The sequence below is a fragment of the Falco cherrug genome, chromosome W (assembly GCF_023634085.1).
Source record: "Falco cherrug isolate bFalChe1 chromosome W, bFalChe1.pri, whole genome shotgun sequence".
Classification (NCBI taxonomy): Eukaryota; Metazoa; Chordata; class Aves; order Falconiformes; family Falconidae; genus Falco; species Falco cherrug.
This window is the reverse complement of record NC_073719.1, coordinates 16782500-16802726: the sequence shown is the minus strand read 5'-3', so window position 1 is coordinate 16802726 and position 20227 is coordinate 16782500. Positions and strand designations below refer to the sequence as shown.

The 20227-nt window shown below is 51.0% G+C and overlaps 1 pseudogene; it reads right to left on the bottom strand.

Annotated features, from left to right (window-relative positions):
• Nucleotides 1–5760: 5760 nt before the first annotated feature.
• LOC129734545 (hydrocephalus-inducing protein homolog) overlaps nt 5761–20227 on the bottom strand; it is a 73231-nt pseudogene continuing 58764 nt past the window's right edge.

Here is a 20227-nt window from a genome sequence, read left to right as displayed (position 1 = left end):
TAATCTTTTGCTTCATTCGCCAATTAGTCATGTTGCCTGGTGGTGTATTTAATTTATCCAGGCATTCCTGTTTTGCCACCGCCTGTGCTCTTGAACATCTTTCTTTGCTTTTTTCTTCTCAACCTATAAAAACAAAGTTAAGCTTCTTGTATTTCTTAGTATTTCTAGAAGACAGAAACACCACATCCAAGATGGATTGATTCAGGGTTTACCTTTGAAATAATACAAAATGAAATCTTTTTTTTAATCCATAGAGAAGCATTTTCACAAAATTACACTACAGTGTGTATTATGTCATTGAGAGTTCTTCAAATTCACTCATCATGAGAGACATAACAAAAATACAGCCCTTAGAAAGGAAACAATAGTGTATCTTAAAACATGAACAACAAAAAAGTGAAAGCATTACTGATGGACAGTTAGAAGGACTGCAGCGTTAGTTGTAACACCACCAGAAAAAAATCAAGTGGAACTGTGCTCCCTGAACAAGGGGAGGAAAGAAAAAAAAAGATCCCAAACCCACAAACACAAATGGTTTCACAGGAAAGAGGAACTTTCACAAAAGACAATGAAGACACACCATGCAGATATCACAGCACATGAATTAATAGTCAAGACCCTGTTCAGAAGCTATTTTCATTCTTTGATTCAGAATCAGAACCGACATATTTATATGGATTTCTTTTTATGGCAATGAAGTGATAACTACTTGCACTGGAACCAAGTGCCACCTGCTGTTAAACTGGAACAATAATGCATTCCGGTTTCCAAAAATGGGGAAAAAGACAACTCTCCACTGCCCTCTTTATTCACCAGTCACCTATTTCCATTAGAACAAAACCCAATTTGTAGGAAGCATCTTCCCTTCGTGACAAATAGCTGAAATGAACAGGACCATTGATCCGGAGCGAGATTAAAGAATAAAGGAGTAGCAGGTGAACTACCTCTTTTGGCAGCTGTACCTTCTCTTTCTCCAAAGCCAGGACTACTACTTGCAGCATTCCTACCTTACCCTTAAATCTTCCCGTATCTTGTTTTAGTTCTTCATCAAGATTCCTTTTCAGCATGGCACATGACTGCTGAGCATTTGCAAAAAGACTTTCCATTTCTGTTTCTCCTATTTTGTTGTCGATAAAGCAGTCCCTGGGAAAATCATCACTAAATCCAGAGTCTTTTCCAGGTTCCCTCTCTGTTACAAAAAGTGCATTTTCATCACGTGTAGAAACTGGTCTTATTTTAGGGATCATATTAGAAACGTCATCCAAAAGACTTGGGTTTTAAGCTGTATCTCAGGAAGTATTCACAACCTCCCACTGCATTTCTGCTGCTTCCATCTTCATTCTCTTCCATTTCCATAAGAGGCTTTTTTTTTCTCTCTCTCCATTTGCTAGAGGCACCTTTGTATCATTGATATTATTTGTGCAATCTTCTTCATCCGTACTCCAGGTATCTTCCGTGTTTGCATTTCAGTTATCTTGATCAGAAAGGACACCGAGACTCGGATTACAGTTTCCATTTTGGGTACTCACCCACCTAGCATAAGTTTAATATCTCCAAATTCACCTTTACTTTCTAAGTTGTTACTTGACTCTGTTGCATGAGATGAAACAACATGAGAACTCTTCAATTCATCGCTGAAGCCATCTTCTGACACTTCTTCCACAAAGGAAGTAGTTTTCCCAGCTTCTTTAATTTCACCAAACAGCTGCTTTAGTTCTGCTGTAACGTTTTGAAAACTTGTTTTCAATTCCCTTTTCGCATTTTCAACCCACATTCTTGCATACCTTTCTTCCCAAGGTTTTGAACGTAACTGCTTGTCAGCACTGTGCAATTCCTCATTTTCCAATGTAAAATTTCTGCCTTATCAGTGGGATTTTCATGTGCTGGTTTTTTCTATCAAGTTGGTAGTTTCTAAAATATATTCATCCTTAAGTAAACAGCTACAGACAGAAAGATTATCAAGAAAAAACAATACAGTTAATCGATGCAACTCCTGTTGCAAACTCATCCTATAATAGAAATAAGGCATTTTGAAAGCCATTTTTATAATAAAAATCAAGGGATACTAAATGAAAGGTTCACTGCGTCACCATCTTCTTAACAAGAGAAGGACTCGGAAACAACAGTTTCTTGGGTTAGATTTGCCTAGGCATTAGCGCTGCTTTTACCTTTTCGCCTGCTTGCTTTCTGTAACTGCCGGCATTTGTCACAGAGCATGTTTATTTTTCACGCTTTATTGCTTTAATACCATTTTTCATTAAACTGCCAACATTTTTCTCACCCACCCTCCTCCCTCCATCGCACTCTACTGTCTGGCATTGCACAGTCCCCGGCCACCTAAGCTAACCCAACGGGAATGAACATGACAAGCTTCTTACCGTTCACCACACAGAGAACTGGCTAAGGGAGGATTATTTCTTCACCCAAGCTTCAGAAACAATAAATTCCACTCCAAGGTGCAAAGGAAAGGATTTATTAGGGAAACCTGCCTGCTCCTGCCCTCATCCCAGGAATCAGGAACCCAAGCTCGCAGGAAAACCGCACCATGCCTTAACCCTACCCAGCCCCCTCAAGCCCCTGTCCCCACGCTGTTTCTCAACAGCTCCGACTGCTTCTGCCCCGTGTCACAGTCCTGCCCACACGCTCCCTCCCCACATGCCTCCTCGGCTCGTGGTGCCTTCTGAACAGGGCCTGCAGCCTTGGTGTCCCAGCGGGCTGAGACCCTCACGCTCCTCGCGCTCCCCTCTTGTCAGCCAGGCCCTGTTCTCCCGCGGCAAAGACCCCTCCGCTCACAAGAGGGAAGGAGCACCTCAGCCAGCCACCACCTGTCTCACCCTCCCCCTTCCCAAGCTCACTGGCCAACTACTACCACCTTGCAACAGCCTTAAGTCCTGCGCTTTGCCTGCTAGAATTAGGCACGTCCCTCTCTCGCGATGCCCGGCTGTGGGGTGGAAATCATTTGCTACGCTGTCCCTTCGGGTGTTCCAGAGGACGCCAGACCCCGCTGCGCAGCCCTGCCCCGCACGCCCAACACAAGCAGGACGCCTGCCTTATTCCCCTCTAGGATACCCTCTGAGAAACCCTTTTCAAACACTTCACGTGGCCAAACAAGAGCGTATTTTGCAGAGGCTGGGGAAGCCTCAGAAAGGTCACCACATTTCAAGGCGTTCTCTTTGATCTTTGTCTTACAAAGAGGAAGACCGGCATGTTTAATCAATCAGATCAGCGTATTATAGACAAATCTCCCTCTTCACTTGAACGTGCGTTTTGCACAGGCAAAAAACCCCCCATTTGCCCGCACTGTTTCTCAGCAGTGCACAAGAGGAAAAACACCGCTCAAAATTTAAGCAAACCAACTGAAACCAAATCAGTGTAACAGCAAGCATCCGGCATAGTGACAAGGACTTTACGCCACCATAAGAAGACTGTATCCAACTTTACTTCAGACTGTAATACAGCCTTCACCTACAGGACTCTCCCTTCAGCATTATTCACTGACTGGTAAGTTTTCTTAACCTTAGTGTATAGTACAACTTACTGAATCAGACTGCAATCCAAAATACTTGGGTTTACATACCCACACCCCATAATATTCAATGGCATCCTTCACGTCTTCTTTCTCAGCTGATGATGACGTATGAAAGGTAGATCTCACGTGCAGTGAAAAACCACACATTTTTATAACCAGCATGACTTAATACTACTTATTTACACCTAGAGTGCATCTTGAATCATCCTACTTGTGACAAAAATCTTAACACAAAATAAAACATCCCCTCAAATTTGTGCACTCCTAGAGAGAAAATTGTAGGACAAGGCCTCAAGGACAAGAGTCCAAGTACTGATAGCCTGATGAATAGAGACTTGTTAGAACTTGTAGGGCACAAGCCCTGGGAGCAAAGGAACAAGCTAACTGCAGGCCCCTGAGCCGTCACAGTTGAGGAGGCAACCAGACGGACAGAGAAACAAGTAGCCAGATAAGGGAACGGATGGCGCCGATATGTAATTAAGAAAGCCGCGTAGAAAGAAACTCCCTAACCTTGGAATAAAAATTATTGCTAGGTCAAGATAAACTAGTAAGTATCTATTGTTCTAACGGTGCGCCTTAAATATTAACCAATCAGTGTTTTTTACGCTTAAGATTTAACCAATCAGTGTGTAATATGTAGAAGGTAGAAACATATATAATTGTAAGAAAATCACTAATAAATGGACACTTGCTTGCATCAAGCTGCGTCCCGTCTCTTCATTCGCCGCAGTGCAGCCCATCTGTGGCTGCACAGAGCACAGGGCACGCTGGCCAAGTGCCAGTCTCCCTGTAACGTCCCTGCTTACCTGGGGGGCTTGTGGGTGCATATTTAACACACCCCAACACCCCACCCCACCACACCCCACTAATCTAGCCTAAATGCTTAAGGCAGCATCAGCCTCCTCTTTCTAGCCCAAAATTTAGGTATCGGAGCACTGTGGAGCCTCTTTGCAGCCAGCAAAAGGAACAGGCACTTGGAGAAGAGTATTATTCTCGTCCCAAGAGGACTCCGACAGCAACAGCGCTTTGAAAAGGCTTAGTTTCTCTCCCATTTATAAGAATGTAGCCAGTTTCAGACACACGCACTAGGATCCGCGAATGCCCCCTTCCGAGCTAAGCTCTTTCAGGTAGCACACGCAATTTATCCCACCCAACCTCAGCCAACTTCTCCTCCTCTCCCGCTCAGAGCTGCTCCTGCAGGCACCCTCGCTCGCTTCTGCCTCGGGCTGCCGCCGCCGCAGTGCTGGCAGACCGCAAGGAAAGCGGGCGGGGGAAACGAGGGAAGAGCAAGCGCCTCTAGTAAAGAGCGGCCCAGCCGGGGAACCGGGGAAGACGAGCAAACTGATGGATGATACAGTGCAGGAGCAGGCTGGAAACTAGGACCACGCGTGGCAATCAGTTAGCTGAGGGGAATGTGCTCGGGCTTGTCTAGACAACAATCAACATGATGAGCTTGTCTAGACAGCAATTAACATGATGAGGCCTGTTTGCAGAGCACAGGGGAGCGGGAAACGGATGGCGCCAAAGTTGGCGCCAAAGTTGGCGCCAAGGAAAAGCAACATCTTGCTGTTAATTAGCCGCCAATCAGGGATTGCCTAGTATGCAAGGCTTAGCCTCAGGAACCAATTGGTTTAAGACGCGCAGCCTTTGAAAGTGTATATAAAGTTGTGCTCCTGTACAATAAACCGACATTTGCTTGCATCAAGCTGCGTCCCGTCTCCTCATTCGCCGCAATACAGGGCAAAGAAACTCGGCAGCTCCTCCAGGACTCCCAGGCAGAAGGGAAATAAACCAGCACCATTAATTCAGTCGAGGAGTTGCTAACAAGCTACCGCCAAGGTTTTCCACTCTGGCGAGAGAATAGTCCATAGCGAGTGGAAAGGTAAGCAACGTTATTGCAAACAGAAATGTGTTTATACTTGTAATGTAGCATTTTCCAGCAGGAGGCTTCTGGGACCCGCTGTTTCCCTCCAGCTCATTCTTTGATAAAGTACGGAAATAAATATATTCCAACTAAAGACAAGTCAGGGACAACCTAGCAACTGGTTTCCATTTGGGTGGCTTCTGAGGGTATCTAACGACTTTCAAACGGCCATAGAACACTCCTAAAGGAGTTCCTGTGGCTTCGGTGAAGCAGAGCCAGGACCTCGAGCACTGAAGAACAACTAGCCTGAAGGACTACAGCAAAACTCCTTGCCGAGCCCACGTGGGAAGCAGGAGCCGAGAGATCCCTACCTGAAGCGGAGGCCCAAGTTGAGCTCCGGAGCAATGGGTTTGTCGGTGACAATCGTTGTGCCCGTGCCGACAGCCTGGACGGGGATGACGCAGGTGTGGCTGTTCTCTATGGACACCTTCACCTCATCCTCAAATCTCTCGGTGTCGTCCAAGTTTGCTATGATGGCCACAGACACCTCGCTCTCGGGGGGGATCACTCCTTTACTGGGTTCAATCCTCCAGCGCGAGCGTTTGCCAGCCTGTAAGATGAGCCAAACAGTAACTTAGGATGGAAACCATGGACCCTGGTCTCCTGCGGGATGCAGAAAAAGGATTAAAGACATGAGGGTAAAAACCACGAAGGCTTCGTTTCCCCAACTCGGAGCTACAGTGCCTGGAAACAGCACCCGTGCAGGAGCTCATACAACCTCTATTTTACCCTCCCTTAACAGACCCAGCTTTGTCCGACCCAAGGGATGCGCTACCCTCAGGAGAATGCTACTGTCCCTCCAGCCTCCCTCTTGGAGGGCACACCCAGGGAAGCCACTTGATATCTCCTGGCTTCCCGACAACGGTGGCCGGCTCTGCCATAAAGGCTCCAGGCCACAGGAAGCCAGGACTGCTCCAGTCCCCCCGCCGCAGCCACACGGCTGGGGGATACTGCTGAGACCCCAAAGAATAACTTTGCAAAAGCGGTTGATAAAACCCCAAAGTCTTCTTTCCCAAGAGTCAGGCTTCTCAACAGCCCCTCAAGGGCTGCAGCCCTCTGTTCCCACGGATCATCACCTGCAGTGAGGTGCCCCAAGGCCCTCTGCTTTGGCAAAGTCAGCTCTAAGTGTTTATAGCAGGGCAGCGAAACAAGAAGCAGAAAGAAAACCACAAGACATGTGCCCTGTGGGCATGGCCTGGGCTTCCCAAGCACTCTTTTCCTCTGGGTCCTCACGGGCCTCCCTCTACGGATGGGGCAACAGAGGTGCCGGACCCCTCCAGCCCACCTAAAGCCACATTCACAAGGTGCAAGCTCGCAGAGGAGAAATGCACGCAGTGCTCCCGGGCCAGCAGGAAATGCACTGGGATGCAGACACGTGGCTTTCAAGTGTCCGTCACAGCATCAGTGCTACATGCACCACAGTTCAGTGCTGTGTTTGGGATGACAGGCACCACTCATCCAAAACTCTACAGTACTGTCGAGAAGAGGGTTACTTTCCTTTCCTTTTTTTTTTTTTTTCCCTTTAAATAGAAACCAACGGTGTGCTCAGAGGCCTGACATGATAAAAGCAAGTGCTCGATCCAGGTGAAGTTAGCTCGAGTTTCCGTCCGGCGGGCTGGCAGCTCTGAGCTCTAACAGGACACCAGCCAGCCCAAGGGAGAAGAGCAGCAGAAAACCAAGCAGCACTTTGAAGCCACAGAAACATTTAAAATAACACTCCAAAATGACCTCTGCTGACAAGGTGAAGGCTAGCTGGAGGCCAGGGAAGCGATAACTTGCTGAGCATTCAGGGTCCCAGCAGCAAGTGTAGATGCCCCAGCTACGCTAACTCCTTAGGCTGGCTGTGCCCTCCACGTAGAGCAGGTCAGGGCTGCATGCCTGCATCCCATAACGGAGCGTGCCAAAGGCATCAAAACGATTCCAGGCACCGGCAACATTTATACACTCAGCTCCATTTAATTTGTCCTCTAGGGCTTCAAAAAAAGAGTCTTGAAAAAGCAAGACGAGACTGGGATGGAGGCAGGTGGCTGCCACGGGGTAAACACTGGGGCCTCGCTGACCACGGAGGATTCCCACCAACCCTCCCCTGTGGTCCCTGCAGCTGGTCGCCGGCCTCGGAGGCATCGGCTGCGCTGCCGCCAGCCAAGGGCTACCCAGCCAGCTCATTCACACCGAGCCAGTGGGCGTTAGGTTTTCACTGACGTTAATGTACAACTTCTCCTCCGATTCACGCTGACACCGAGCAGCTTGCTTGAAAAGGAGACCCGACAGCTCTGCTCCAGAGGTGAATCTGCAAGTCTGCTATCTGACAAAGCTCATTTATCACAGCTTGGCAACGAGCCGGGCAGTAAATTGTACCCAAGGAACTATTACTGAGGAACAATGACAGGCTGTCTCGATGGAGCCAGACTCGCAGTGTCCCAGCGTGACCCAGCGCAGACCCACCGTGCCCTGCCAGGCCAACAGCCCACTCCGGAGGAGCACGATTTGCATCGCGTCCTCCTCCTTTCCGTTAGCATCTGGTGTGGGTCCCAGGGGCAGCACAGTGCACCACTGAACAGGAGACCTGCCAGGACCAAAAGGCTCTGCCGGACCAGCTCCGCTCAGGTTTTTAGGTCAGCTTCTGCCTACACCGGTCCAGGCTGTGTCCCAGAGACAAGAAATCCCTTGGGAACACGCTAAAAGCATCCATCCCCCTGCTCTGAAGGCCAAAATCTAACTTCTGATAACATCCCTGCTCCTTGCTTAGGCTTGAATGCTCCAGAACACGATGCAATAGCTGCACGTGCTGGGCAGACAAAGACAGCGGCTATTTCTGTCCCTGCAGGAGCCTGCACCACTGGACGCCAGAGTCGGAGCGCCAGGCAAGGGCTGGCATCAACCGCTTCGAGAAGCTCAGCGCTGAGATCGTTAGCTTCTCCTGGGACAGATTTCCTTGGAAATAAGCTGCCAACGTTTGCTTCTAGCGGGCACCAGCGCGCATCAGAGATGGACGGCTGGATGGCTGCCCCAAGGGATGGCCGAGGACCCACCACGCTGCCCTCTGCAAGTTACTTTGAGCCCATTAAGTGAAGCCATCTGGTCATTCCGGCCTTGCACGAGTGAAAGAAGCAGCAGAACTCAACACGAAAAATGCAGCCGTACTTTACCAAGCCATAGCTCTGGCGAGAGAGCGCTCACACCTCGCCAGGCGGATCCACCGCCCCCGGTGGGGGTCACGCACGAAGGGGAAATAACCCCCCGCCACATCAGCTGCGCACGGAGCCTTGTCCCAGGGGCTTTAGCTGTCCTAAGGGGCGGGAGCCTGTGCTCTTCATAGCAGAGTGACTCCTCACCCGCACAAACTGCCAGTGGCAGAAAGAGCCCAGAAGCACCCTAAGGCCCACAGGGTGGGGATCAGAGCACAAGGCTGGCCGGATGCTCCCACCAGCCACCAGCCTCCTCCCGGCACCTCGGCACCAGCATCTCCTCGGCAAAAGCAGGGGGACCGCTTTGGTTGAGCCTCTGCCCCAGAGCACCAGCAAGGAGAAGTTTTGTGAAATCAAGGCAGAGCTTCTAAAGCCAGTGGGGGGAAAAAAAAAAAAAAAAAGAAAAGAGAAGAAAAGAATTAAAAGTGTGGCACTCACTGCCACCGACAACGGAGCCCAATTTGTCACACTTGCTTCAGCTAACAGCAGCTGCTGAGTGAGCCAACGAAGCTTGTCTCCATTTGTGTCCCCTGGCCATTGCTCAGCCCTCCAGGTCCCATCCGCCCTCCCCGCTGGGCTGGGGAGACCAGTGCCACCACTCTGCACATTGGGGCTCTCCAGCCAGGACACGGCCACGGCTTGGCCAGCTGCTGCCAAGCACAGGATTGAACAACCAAAATCCTCCTGCTTTTCCCTCGGGAAGAGAGCTCAGCTGAGTCACTCTGGCCTGTAGCAGCGTAACTGCCTTGAAGACTTCTACCCTTCTTGAACCCCGTTGGCCAGCGGGTGCAGCACAACGCGACAAGTTCCCTTTTCCTAGATGAGCAGAGTAACAATTTCTTCCATTACTGAAACACAGCCATTTTGAAAGACCCTGAACCCATAGAAGATACCGGATGCCATAAAATCCAAACTCTTCCCTGAGGCCACGTTTCAGGCACCTTTTCCAAGGTCTCCTCCAAACCTTTGCTCCCCCTTTTAAGGCCCACGTGCCCTGGACCTAAGCCTGAGTGACACTGGGAGGGACACAGCCTTCTACCTTCCTCGGCTTTTGGTACAACCCCTCACCAGCATGAGACTGGACGCTCCTGGCCACGAGCCATGTTCACGACTGATGCTGTGTGTTTCCAGGCCCTGTCAGCTACAACAAAGGGCTCCGGCAAAACCAAACTGGGTGGAAATGCACAAACTGGTACCGCTGTATAAGCAAAACACAGCCTTTAAAGCCAAACCAAGGGTTTCATTCTAAAGGTGAGCTTTTGGAGCACCATGAGGCTCTGGTGGGACAGCTCAGGAAAGAGTTAAGCCTAACCATCTTCAAAACTTCTGCTCACCTTGGAAGAGGCCACATATGCAGGGCTAGCGCTGCCCATACCCTGGAAAGTTAATTTAACCCTAATTTCTAAACAGCACTGCAGATTATCATGAGAAGGGCGCAGCACTGTCTGCCTCTGTCTCACTATGAGCAAACACTGACAGGCTGGCTAATTATTCAGCTGCTTTGGGGGCGGGGGGGGTGGGTGATTTACAGTAGATTTGAAAACCACCCTCTTGCTGATTGAAGTCTGCTCTGACTTCAGCGAGAGTAGCTGGGGAGAACTGCAGACAATGCTGACGTGCTCTTCAAAGCCTTCACTGCCCGCAACCTGCACGGTTTGCTCAGAGAGCAACAGAATCGCCCGTCAGCCAGACCCAGAAACAGAGCCACTAAAGCAGCATCAGCACTGTTTGGAAGTTTATCTCCGTGTTTTGCGGTCCTTCCATATGGCCATTTCATTAATAAAAGCAATGTCATCAAAAGCTTGAGGGAATAAACAATGAAATTAGTAAATGAAACAAATCCTGCACTACAGGCGAGCAGAGAGTATGGGAACTGCGTGTTCTGCCCTTGCTTACACCGCACCTGACCAAGGGCCTTTATACGCTGCCTGAAAAATCCATGGAGTTATCCACAGCGAATCCCAGTGACAAGATAACCAGGTACAGCTTTTTTTTAAAAAAAAAAAAAAAAACAACCAACCAAACAAATCCTGGTCTATGCTGCAAGGTCAGCTCCAGTTGAATGTGGCAGCAGCTCATCCCTGGGAACGCAGAAGGGGATCTGCACTGAGCCACCAGGCACCCTCCTGAAGACAACCCAGCTGGCTGTACAAGCACTGCTGGAAACCAGGCAGCAGCGAGCTTCACCTGGAGCACAGGGCTCTGCATCAGGGAGCTCAGGGCTCAGGCTGAAGGAGACAGGACCCCGCATTACGACTGTCATGAGAAGAGGCAACCCCAAGGAAGCTTTTCTGTCTCCTCCTCGTTACAAGGCACTGGGAAACCATTTGCCACCCTGCGGTAGCACATAACAGACCCAGCACGGGGGTTATGCAGGCAGAAGAAAGCTGCCACTGATTAAAAAACCTTACACCCTAGGCCTGTCTTCTCTTTCCTGATCACAGAGACGTGATACGCAGCTGCCTTCTGTGATGCCAAGAGATGTCAGCCTTAGCAGCCACACAAAAGATCCCCGAGAAGACAGCATGACAAAGAACAAGTAGGAAATGATCTAAGAACGATGCTTTTTCCTTTCTGCAGGGAGAGCAAACACTTCCATCTATCCATAACAAGCCTTTGGCACTTGTCAATATGGCAAAAATCAGGCACTTCGGGAGGCAGGAAAAGAAGATGACAGCGGAGCAAGGAGGAGAAACAGCCACTTTTATCAGCAGGTTACATCAGCCCCCTGCTAAGCTGCAACAGCTCCTTCATGTTGACCCATTGCTCCAGTCTTTTTTTACCCAAGACAGACACAAATCCCCCCCTCGCTGGATCCAGAGGATTCCCTAGCAGGCTGGGCTGCCTGGCAGCTGGGAAAGCAATCTGACAGGGAAAAGCACACCCGACAGACACAGGATTCACTGGGTGAGCACAGGATGACACACTGGTCCCAAGGGTCGCAGATCTGCAGACACCCTGGCAAGCAGGGATAAGCCAACCGAGGACGCAGGTACGCAGTCCCTACACCCCTCTTCCCACCCAAAAAGCCCCATCTCAACGCACAGATTGGGCGGGTTTTTATTTATTTTCTTCTGGTGGCAGAGATGCTCCCTGCTGCTCCCTGCAACTGAGAACAGAACAGACACAACTCACCCAGCAGAGAGGAGAGGGGTACAGGGAAGCTGGTGCCTGCGGGGAACTGCAAGTAATTCCTGAAGTCACTATCCCAAAGTGAAGTTCACCACAAATCATGCTGGCTTGCTCAGGTAATGATCTTGTCTCCCACAAAGCCAGCAGCAAGCTTGCCTTAACAGGAAGAGCAATTATCACTCGAGGGTTAAGAGTACCATCGAGGTGGCAGCACGGCCACCTGCATTACAGCATTTTCCTTTTCTGTTTCAAACAAGACACCAGCCTTTCGTTTGCCCTGTTGCTGCCCCTCAAATTAACCTCATTCAGTTTGTCAAGCTGCCCGTCAGTGCGCATAACATTCCCGATGCAACGCTCCTGCGAAAATTTCAGTCAATAACTCACTCTTTCAAGTGGAGACCATGATCTCTGAGCCTCACAGCCACCGTTTGCAGATTGGCCAACAAACGGGAGACAGGGAAATCACGGCTCACCCCCCTGCAGCAACCTCCAAGCAGGAACCAAAGCAGCGGCTTTGGCGCTTTACAGGACACAAGGCTTGGGTTCAGGGACACGGGGGAATGAAGGATGCCCGTGTCACCCATCAGCTGGGCTAAGGCACAGCGCAGCCTGCTCCGCTCTCAGGTGGACACGTGCGCGCCACCCTGACGCCCGACTGCATCCCAGGCTTTATCTCCACAATTATTCAGTCCCCTCTGCTTCCCGTCAAGGAGCTGCCAGGCAGCGTAAGGCAGCCAAGGGCAAAACTTCAACTGGGGCAGCAAAAGAGCAGCAGAGCAGGCAGCTGCTGAGGGCCAGGGCGCAGCTCGGGCACATCTCGCCCACGCCCGCGCTGCTCCCATCAGGCAGCCTCAGCAGCACCGTGCCCGGAGTCTGCCTGAAGAGCCCTTGGTGAAGCGGCTGATGGCGCAGGTTCCCAGGACCTGCCTCCTGGCACGTCTCCATGAGAGCAGCAGCTGCCCTGAAAAGCAGAGATGCTCACCATGGGGGAACTCGGCCCCGTGGAGTCAGCAGGGGGGATCATCACACACACAGAGTCACAGAGCGGCTGGGGCTGGCGAGACCTCCGGAGATCATCTGGTCCAAGCCACTGCTCAAGCAGAGCCCGTCTTTATTGCAGGCAAAGAAACCGTCCCTGAGCCGCCTCGTGTTACTGCTCTAGTGACCGATCAGCCCCAGGACTGGCAGAGATGGCGGTGAAGCACGACAGGCTTTATTGCCCAGTCCCATGGGTTAGGGCCCTGAGGCAACGGAGGGGCAGATGTACCCTGCAAGCCCCCCGGCTACACCGCGAGCTGCCCGGGGAGGAGGGAGGCATTGCACCGGGGCAGCAGGACCCGAACAGCTCTGCGGGTCACTGCCTGCGACAGGCATGCAAACCCATCATTTCAACACCAGTACCAGCCATCCCTGGTGGCTTGCTCTCGCCACAGGTGGAAAGCGGGTTTTCATGGTGGATTCAAAGAAAGCTGCCCTGGGAATCCCTCCCCCACTTGGAGGTTACCGTTGTCCCCCAAACAGCTGGAAAAGCAGCAAGGAGGAAATTCGCCCCCCTCCTCCTTGGCCCAGGAGGCTGAGCCTGGCCTCTCGCACGCTGCCTGATGCTTTACCCGCAGACCCAACCAAGCCCACAGAGCCAGGCCTGGGTGAACCAGCTCCACAAATCCAACCTGCCTAGCGCGGAGCAGAACAAACCTCCTCCCAACCCTGTTTTTAAGCCCCTCACAGATCCCACCTCCAGTGAGCGGCACATCCCACCCAGCCTCCGCACAGGAGCCCTCCCTGGCTGCACCAGCCCTGCCCCCCCCGCCAGGGCAGCGACCCAACCTCCTCCTGCCACGCAGCTTGTCAGCTGCAGCCTCCATCAGTTCAACGGCCTTTCCCTGCGGCTGGCCCCCGGAGATGCTCTGCAACACGACGGAGCCCACACGCTCTGTAGCTACACAACCCTTACCATTATATTTTTGTGCAACACCACAGCTGGTTGGGCCCCCAGCAGGTGTGAAACTCACCTCACCACAGGCAGGCTGAGGACAAACTTCACACCCCAGACTCTGTCACAAACAGCAGTCTGACACAAAGCAAACGCAGACCTAATGGGGAAAGCGTCGCAAAATCCATGCCCTTCCAGGAGCAAAGGGCCACAGGGCCCTCTTGATCTCAGAGCTCCAAAGACACGGCTCTCCGTTAAATACCACCCAGAAAACAGAGGGAAAACTTGTAAAGATGATCCAGACTCATTTCTGCACAAACATCTATGCAAGCTGTCTATTTTACTGAGGGGTGCCCCAGCTAAAACTGCCCCCAGAGCCAGGCTCCTCTCGCTGCGTTGGGACGGAATATCTTGCTTTCTCTCCGAGACAGCAATATGGAAACGTTGCATGTAAAAATCAGGCCACAGGCTGCTACCAGTCAATTTTCATTGGGAAATAGCCCCACAGATACTTACCATCTCTACACAGAAGGATGCAGGGATGACAGCCTGATTGGAGAGGTGGAGAGTTTTGGACGCATCTTGTAGAACTTCAATACTGCCAAAATTTATCTCACTCAGATGCACGTAGACAACCTGTTCTTCTCCAATGCTCACTAAACAGATATTCTGCTCCAGGAAGCAGGTAGGAAAGAAAAAAGAAAAACAGGGGAAGTTAAAAAATATGTGACAGCTTTAAGTGTCCTCCTGGACGGGGCGATAAGTACGGCTGTTGGAAGTTTTCAGTGTTGCAAGGCTGAAACAGAAGGCCTGGGGCAAGTGCAGGCTCGGGAGTGACCCCATCTGAAAGCCTCAAGCTCCTGTTCTCAGAGGACAGAGAAACCCTGGGTCCCACGCTCTCCTTTCCAGACCTCCTCCACAGTTAGCTCTCCTTTCTCTGCCTTGTGCCTGCTCCCGCTCCTTCTGCCGCTCAGCCTTGCCCCAAACCTCCCTGACCGCTGCTGCTGCACAGCGACACTTGGACAGTTACTTCTCTGACATTCCCAAAAATGCACCTCTGAAAACCAGCAGAAGCCAGAAGCGAAGCAGGCTCTTCAGAGCAGAGATCGTGCAAGTTATGGCCTCTGATGTGTGCTTATGTGTATTCCTGGTATGGCATGAATAACAGGCATTAATTATTAATTACATCATTCAAGTGGTGTTTTTTCTCTTGACAGTCAGACCCAAAAGCTTTCTCCTTGCAGAACTGGCACAGACTACTGGAGGAGGAACACAGATCCCTTTGCTAAACCACCTTCCCACATCATTAAAAACAACGAGAATTTGTCCACTCTTGCGGTGGATTTCACTGGTTCCAAACACCTCAACACTTCAACAGGATCTGAATGCATAGAACTCCCAACACTGACCAGACGCCGTAGGATTCACTGGAGGGCACAGAGTACGATTTAACCGAAAAAGAAACCAGCTTCCACGATGTAAAACCTTTAATGATGTCTGGCTCAAGGAAGTGGTATTGACAGCTGTCAGAATCACCAGCCCAACTCGGCCAGAAGCAGCAGCATCCAGAAATGCTCATCCCTTGACAGGGCACTGCTGCGTGCAACTAAGAGCCAAAAACCTCACCTACCAAGGCTGGGGCCTCCAAAATAAGGAACTGAAGCCATGCACGATGATGCATGTCTGGGCGATGCTGCCCAAAGCTCCCGGGAAGGAGGAGCTGCAGGGAAGAGCTGCGCCTCGCCAGCCAGCTCAGCTTCCCGGTGACAGCGGGACAGCAGCAGCAAAGGCAGGGCAGAGCCCTTTGGGGATGAGCGGAACAACATCTGGAGGATGCCCAGGAGAGCTGCCTTCTGTCAGCCTGTGTACTAACACCACGCATCCTCACCACCAAGGAGAGGGCTTCAAAAACCCCAACCCCTTCATCTACAGGGTTCTAAAAGGGACAAGGAAAATGACATTCAACAGCGTTACAGGCAACATGGCACAGGGAAAGGCAGCAACAAGTGATGGCAGCTCTGCCACCAGTAACGCCAGCGCTGGGATTTACCAGCTCCTTCATGCAGATGCCACACGCCAGACTGGAGCTGGCACGCGGTCACCTGCAAACCAAATACCCAACAACAGAGCTGTGGAGGGACTCTGCACAACCTGGATGAAAGATCTGTACCACGTTCCAACTGTAACGGTGGTAAAGACCAGGCATCGACACTGGGCACCCCAGCCTAAGGCAAGAACGAGCTTTGAAGTTCTATTGGAACACGCAGCCATTCCCAAGGTCAGACTTGCAGCCGTACGGGTAGGATCTGCCACCAGTGCAGGACACGTAACAAGACAGCCAGCTCTTCTGCCAGCCCAGAAAGCTTTGGGTGCGTCAGCTACCAGGGAACTACTGGAACTGCACTGCAACCTGAAGACAGACCTATAGAAAATGCAACGCAGCTAGTCCTTTCTTTAGGCACAGCTACGCTTCTCCAGCTGAAATGCTCGCCCTTTGCGCAAAACATTGACACGCTCACGTCCAAATAGAAAAGATTAAGGTAAGGTCAACTTTCAATTTATAAATTGTTAGCCCAAGGGTAAAAGCTTTTCAAGGTACCTGTAGTTCAAAATCCAGCTGACATTTAAACAACTGGTTATTCCAGTGGGGAGAAGCCCTCCTCTTTCGGGGAAGCATGCCTTCTGTTTGCAAGCAACTGTTTTGTCAAACTTGAGACTTCCCTGCAAAGCCTGCATTGCCTGGCCTTGCTGTTGACTGGTTTACAGGCACATCCCCAGCAGCCAGGGTTGAGATGATCAGTGGCATCCAGGGGATTTGGCATCATCGTTTCAATTCGGTTTATAAAAAGTTTATATCCCTGCAATTGTTTTCAAAATGTCAGCCTTCCTTTCTGTTACAGAAAGCTTCACGTTCTCGGGAATCCTCTGATATCGCCTTCCATGCTCAGAGAGAGGACAAGACATTTTAAAACAGCTGCTTCAAAAGTTAGTATCCTTTTAAATTAAAGTTTAATTAACTAAATTTGTTCTCGATTTCAGCCAGTGGAAGCCAGGACACCAGATACAACATTCTCTTGCCTACACTTTGTTGTTGCTGCTGTATATGCCTGAATGCAAATGTCCTGTAGGAGCCTTTAGTCCAGGAATGCTTCGCCTCACCCCTTTCCAAGCTTGGTAGGGAAAAAAAAAAAAAAGAGAAAAAAGCCTGTGCTCCAGATGCAAGCAGTGTGGAGTCTCATGCGTCTTTGGCTGGGGCTTTTGGCAAAGAGATGTGATGGATATTTCTCAGGCGGGATGGACCTGACTTTCAGGAAAGCTTAAATCCAGCTTTACAGAAATCATCATTTCAGCACGGTCTCTTACACCGCTCCTGCTTTTAGCAGCATTCAGCGATGTCCCCGTGAGCTCCTGAACAAGAGTTCTAATGAAGCAGCAGTTGCTGCTCATCTCGTAACGCACGAGAGCGAGAGACCCAGGAATTGCTCTGGGTTTCAGACTGGGCTTGTTATCCCGCCTCACACGTCCGTAATTAAACACCATCTCAGACACTTAGATTTCCACCTAAGAGGACACCACCCTTCTCTAGGCATTAGCTGCTACTTATGCCATGAATCCCTTCTTTCCGTGTCCGCACCAGCCACATATTGTCACGTTCTCCTTTTCCCTGGCAGAACCCCTGAACACTTTATGCCCACCAAGATGAGTCACACAAAGGCACGCATCTCGCCTAGCACTCACCAGCGGGGATCTTTCATTCCCAAACACTGAGACACTAGCCACAGTGTCCTGCCTTCCTATCGCCTGGGCTTCCAGCGTAAACGGCATCTCCACCGAGCTGTGAGGCTGGATAATCCCACACGGCACAGGGCTGGAGTACCACACAGCAGCATCCTCCTTGTGCTCCTATAAGGGACAGAATCAAAGACAACTTCAGAGTGACCTCTGAGGAAACTTCAAGCTCCTTAACATTACCACAACAGCAATTCACCCACATTTTTAAAAATCCCTAGGAGAAAGCAGAAAGGCGCAACACAAGCAGCAAGATTTATATGGGCCTAATTAGCATCCTCGCAGGGTCCAAAAGCTGCTGCACTCACAAACGCCCACTCCGGTGCTGGTGGCCTCCTTGCAGCAGCTCTTCACAACCCTCAAAGTTCTCCTGCATGAAAGCACCCCAAAGACTAGAACCAAAACTGCTTCCTGAAGAGTTCAAACCACTCCTGAAGTTCATATTCAGGTAGCTTCCCGTTCTCTCCAAAACTTTAGGCTTGAATATAAAACATCAAGGTCTTATCCAAACCCCGTTTTTTTCCTAATAAACCCCTCAACAACGACGTTTGAGGGCAGGAGGCGAACACGACGCCAAGCCTGAGGAAGGACTCCACAGCAGCCTGGAAGATCGCTGTCGTTCACAAGGGTCAGCATCCACTCGCAAGGGAACTTCAGAAAGCACCGTCCAAATGTCAGAACAGGGCTGAGCACGTGCAGCGGAGGAACGACACATCCGGGTGAAGAGATGACCAAAGGGAATTAGAGACACTGAGAGAATGTAGAAGTTGTTTACTCCCCAAACAGCATGAAACAGACACAAGGCATTTGTCTCTGCCAGATAGACATTTCCTACCTCTACGGCAATCGATCACCTCTAACTTCTTCTTACTCAACAGCCTCTTGTAACGGAGGGGCAGCCCCAGACTCCCGTGGCAGAGGCTGCCCAGTGCCCTGCCCCAGTGCTCTCTCCTCAAGCTTTGCCCCTCCCTTGCCCCAGGAGGCCGGCAAGGACCCTCCCACAGTCCCAGCAAGGCACGAGCTCTGCGGGAGCCTTCCCGCTGAGGACCAGCGCTCCCCAAAGCTCAAGGAAAACAAGACTCCCGCATCTCAGTAAAAGCAACTCCCTCCTCTCCCGTACCGCTCTCGCCCTGCCTGAAACCTCAGCCGCTTGCCCCCGCGATGGAGGGCACCAGCACCGCCTGCCTCTCGCACTGGGTGACCAGCCGCTCCCAGCTCCTGCAGCTGCCTGGGTCCTCCACCCACCAGCCCACACACTGACTCTTCCCATTCCCACTCGTTTTACAAAATTGCAGCCCAGGCACCCAGTGGGTGACTCTGCCGGGGAGAGGGAACAGCACCAGCGACCTGCGTCCCTCTCGCCATTAAACTGGCACCCGCTGCGGCGCAACGGCATTGAACGTGGCTGCAGCTTTTGGCTTAAGTCTGGGAACGTTCATGCTCAAGAGAACCAGAGAAACCTGAGCTCACCTGCCACACCAAGGACTAGTTTCCCCTCACCACTCCTGCCGTAAGCCCCTTTCCCATTTGCACACGCCTTCACTAACTGAGCCAGACCCCAGCTTTCAGCAGGCTGCTCGCCGCCTTCCAAACAAATGCTGCATTCTGGGCCAACCCAGCACAAGCCCACCACTTGCAGGGAGAAGCAGGAGCAGCCCTTTGGAGATTCGTTATTCCTCAAGTCCCAGACAACAGGCCAATAGTGAATATAATCACTGTTCGCTTAAAAAAACATAAAATAAAAATAAGACAGAGACATGGCCCTGAGCACTGAGCACATCTCATCATGGGCTGCTTTCAAAGCACGGCTGTGCTCACAGCGAGCTGGGCAGAACTAGCTCGTTAAGCAACATTTCTCATTTGGAGCTGAAGCCAGGACACCCCACGCCAGGCAGCGTGCTGGGCATGGGTACGCGGGGAGAGGTGGCCAGCTGCAAGGAAAGCGCCGGTACCTGGCTGTGAGAGGCACGCCAACACCTCCTGGCCAACACCATCCACGTCCACCACCAGCGCCAGCTCGTATTGCCTCACCGTGCTGGAACACAGGGTGACCTGGTAGAGGAGAAGAGCGTCAAATACTTAATCACTGCCAGAAGCCATCAGCCACGCGTGGTGTCCTCTGGCTCTCACCCACGGTCAGGAAAGGGAGCGATATTTTGCCTTAGTTCTCCTGCTGGTCCACGTGTAGACCACTGTCTTTCCGAGTAACAAAACTCTTCTGGCGATATCCGATTTATTAAGTACGCCTTGCATACCAGGGCATATGTAAGCTAAATTAAAGCACAATTAATGTTCTACTTGCCACTGGGACCAATTTTTACTCTCGACTACACCAGCATAAATCCAGAGGAAATCTGTTGACTTTCACAGAATGAGTCCAGCTTTACAGTGGGAAGCCGAGGGCAAAACGTGGCCCAGCAGCAGCTGTGCAGCTCACGGCTGCTGGAGCTTTTCCAGTCCTCGCTGCAGTGGGTGCAACCATTCTGCTCCACACGAGAGGAAAGATAAGACCGGGAAGAATAGCAAACTGCTTTATGCAATGACATCTTTCTTTTAACAGTCACCTTCTGTCCCCATCCTTCCTCGGCCCACTTTAAATCAAATTGCTCTAAGCAGCTCAGACACACACGCGTGGCTTCTGTGCTTGACCGGAGGGTACATGATCCTTGGCTTACAACTTTGGAAACAAAACGGTGCTCCGCCCCAGAGTACCCCAGCTCACAAAAACCTAA